Below are 710 nucleotides of genomic sequence, written 5' to 3' on the forward strand. Positions count from 1 at the left end.
GAGTGAGGTCCTCAGTGCGTGTTCTGTACTCTACTGTGATTTAATTTAGATGATTACGTGGAGTAGAGTGACAAGATCTACTTGAACATTTTCGGTTTGTGAAATGAAACACTAAATACACTACTGTAAATACAAGTAATGGACATTTAAAATAACCACAGTAAAGCTAGAAGAGTGAAAGATAAAAGACTATTTAGAATGACATTCACAATAGAATTAAAAACGGCACAGCGCCCGAACAGGGACTTGAACCCTGGGCCCTTAGATTAAAAGTCTGATGCTCTACCGACTGAGCTATCCGGGCTCTGAAAGGACGCCGACACTGTCGGGATCCTCGCAAGTCACGTGTCTCTTGTGCCGAAGAGCAGTCATACCTGACCCGTCTGGAATGACCACTGACAGACTTTATCCAGAAGCGACGGCACCACTCCCAGTAGAATGAGTGAGAAATACTGCATGACATGGGTAGTTAAGGGGCTCCCACAATCCATCTTTCCTCACATTACTAATTTTTTTCAATAGCATTTTGACCTTTTTTCACATTTAATAAAATCTTTTAATCAACAACATTATTGTTATGGTTATGGTTGTATACGTTTATAAAGGGAGTTGCAACATTGCAGAAATGTAAAGAGCATTTCTGTAGAGAAAACAGCATTTTTTCTGCCTTGATGTTAAGCTTAGGGAGCCTGTCTTTTGGAAATTCTATT

At 39.9% G+C, this 710-nt stretch overlaps 1 non-coding gene across 1 annotated transcript; it reads right to left on the bottom strand.

The window, feature by feature from the left end:
* Positions 1-231: 231 nt before the first annotated feature.
* trnak-uuu (transfer RNA lysine (anticodon UUU)) lies at positions 232-304 on the bottom strand. The gene has a single exon. It is a non-coding gene; the product is annotated as a tRNA-Lys (tRNA).
* Between the last annotated feature and the right edge of the window lie 406 nt (positions 305-710).

This window comes from Lepisosteus oculatus, chromosome 14, assembly GCF_040954835.1.
Source record: "Lepisosteus oculatus isolate fLepOcu1 chromosome 14, fLepOcu1.hap2, whole genome shotgun sequence".
Taxonomy (NCBI): Eukaryota; Metazoa; Chordata; class Actinopteri; order Semionotiformes; family Lepisosteidae; genus Lepisosteus; species Lepisosteus oculatus.